This window comes from Oryx dammah, unplaced genomic scaffold (assembly GCF_014754425.2).
Source record: "Oryx dammah isolate SB20612 unplaced genomic scaffold, SCBI_Odam_1.1 HiC_scaffold_26, whole genome shotgun sequence".
Taxonomy (NCBI): domain Eukaryota; kingdom Metazoa; phylum Chordata; class Mammalia; order Artiodactyla; family Bovidae; genus Oryx; species Oryx dammah.
In genome coordinates this window covers 30,193,468-30,196,178 of record NW_024070210.1, presented here as the reverse complement: position 1 = coordinate 30,196,178, position 2,711 = coordinate 30,193,468, and positions in this window count along the sequence as shown.

Below are 2,711 nucleotides of genomic sequence, written 5' to 3'. Positions count from 1 at the left end.
TAACCCCAAGATTTAGACTTACCCTCACAGAAGCAGAAAAGTGAGAAAAGTGAATTTAAAACCATAGCTTTAATAAGTGGTATAACTTCTAATATACTCTCTGGCTTAGATACAAATTATCATCCAAACACCTAGGAGTAATCACAAACTGGAGGTCAACACAGAGTTGCACTGTCAGCTTAACATTTTAAAAAACCATTACTGATAATTAATCAATACTTTTAAACGTGCATTTTCCCACATTTAAACTTATAAATATTTCCTTCACTTAACAAAACAAGAAATTTTGCCTCATTTAAAAAATAGATGGTGAATAATTATGCAAATAACAAAAATATCCCAATCTCTTAAAATTAGATCAACATTTTTTATTGTAATACTTTTTTGTCAGTTAATTTTACAGTGCCAGGAAATCAATAAAACATTTCTCAATTGGTGTTTTTTCTTAGGAATAAAAAGAGGTATCTCTGTTCTTTGTTACAGGTGTAAACAGGAAGGATAGGAATGCATGAAAGATAGAGTGCTATCTTTCTTGGGAACTTATTAGGATAGTTGGTACTTTAGAACTAGGATACTAAATTAATTTCATAATCTGGAGATCTGGACCACCAAATACATAAACAAACATATATCTATATTTATGTATATGGTATCATCTGAAAATCAGCATACTAAGTGCATGAATAGAGGAGTGTGAAATTTTAATACTGTAACTTCAAAGAGAGTAAACTGCCTTTTTAATCTTAGATTTTTTCTTTTCTACATTATTCTCATCTATCTGCAACACATGGCTTTGAAGCTCAGGAAAGAGAAACAAAGACCTCTCCCCACAAAGTCAAAATGGACATACACAAAAGGCTGGGACCTCATTGTTAGCTCAGTCTGTGACTCTCACATGCAGCACAGAAGTCTTTATCAAGGAATCCAGATGCATTCAGTTACTATATCTGTAAAATCCCTGACTATGTGAATTGTATAGGAAAGAAAACAAAGACATCATTTATTTTACAGCTTGATTTATGAAAAGTCAAAAATAAAAAAAGAAAGACAAGACAAGAGACTAGAAACTAGACATAAGAATGTGTTGACCTCTACACACTGGTCTCCACTGGTAAATCTTTCAGCAGAGTGTAACCTGGGCTCCAAGCGTCCCTCTACTCTAGAGAGCAAAATCATAGAAGGGGTAAAACAAGGGGAGACGGGTAAGTGCAAAAAGTCCCAGACTGAATTCTGGAGATTTCTGGTATGAACCTCACAGCTCCCTGGAGTCGCTTTGCCCAGTTGCCTCGGCACTGAACAATCAGACACAGAATTTTCCCCGGGGGTGGGAGCAGGGCATTGTCTTCTACATGCTTTTTCCAAATTTTTCTCTATGAAGTAAGTCTTGAGTTTGCAGAAAGAATAGCCATCTAGGGATTTCCGGGGAGAATCCAAGGCCTCTCGAATCTACTAACTGCAAACCAACCACAGAAAATTGCAAACCTGCCCAGATGGGCCCAAAGTCTGCTGCTACGCCTTCCAAGTTTCCCGGTCAAGCACATAATAAAAATGGGTAGTAAGTTGCCTGCAAGGTTGGCGCTAAGTCCCCAAACTGGTAAAACTCTTTCCCTCCGCAAAATTAAGAAAAGATCCAGTCTTCACCTAGCAAACCTGGGAAAGTGCGCTTCAAACGTGGAGTGGGGTCATCCTCCTCACAGCGGAGTTATTTCTAAGGGAATCCTTGCAGCTTCTCTCATTTTCAGGGATGAGAGCTCACAAATTCCTTCCGTTTGTCCCTTCCCAGAATGAAGCTGATGCACGAATACGTGATAGCAGTGTGCCCTAAAGAAGTTTATTTCCCTTGAGTTAATAAAATTAAGCGGGATGTCCCCTCCGATGGTGAAGATAGGATGTCCAGACCATAGACCCGGACCTCCAGACACTTCTGAGAACTCGCGCGCCCCGGCGCCCAGACGCCTCGTCAGGCGGGGTTCGGACTCCGCGGCTGCAGCCAGCGCCCTTTTCCCGACCCTCCACCGTGGCCAACCTAGGCTTTCGGTCCCATTCGCTCGAGAGCCCCAGACGCGCAGAAGCCAGAGGGGACATCTGGAAATAAACGTTCCCATTTTCTAGATAGGGCACCCAGGCTCCGAAAACTACAAGACTTGCTCACAAAGACTTAGGGTAAGAAGCCGGAATTCACCACTTTCAAATTATGCAGCAAAATGCTTGCGGAGGCGCGGTCCCCTGGGGCACCCACAACTTCTGCTCGCCTTCAGTGGCTAGGTGTAGAGGTTGGGGGCTCCCCTCTGGGCTCCAGAGGTGTAAGGTCCCGCGCACCTTCTGCTACTTCTGCACGCAGAGGGCGATCTAAAAGTGATCGGCTAAGGAAAGCCTCGAGGGGAGACACCCCGAGAGCGAAAATTAGGAAACCTCTGCAAATCGGAACGAGGGAGTGCTTTTCTTCCCAGTCCAGGTGTACGGGGAAATAGCCCTCCTGGGGTTCCGCTTCACCCCTACCCCGCCTGCCGGGTTTTCTACCTGGCACACTGTTGGCCCTTGTTTACAGTATTTCTCACTAAAAGCTGTCCTTGCGGCGGATTCGGAAGTCTCAAGCTAGAAGATTTGTGCTTTGACATTATCCTCATCACCCTCTCTATTTTGCCCCTGCCCTGTCGGATTCCATGAAAATAAGCTCTTAGAAAAGAAAGTCTCTCCATTGAGGCGGCTGG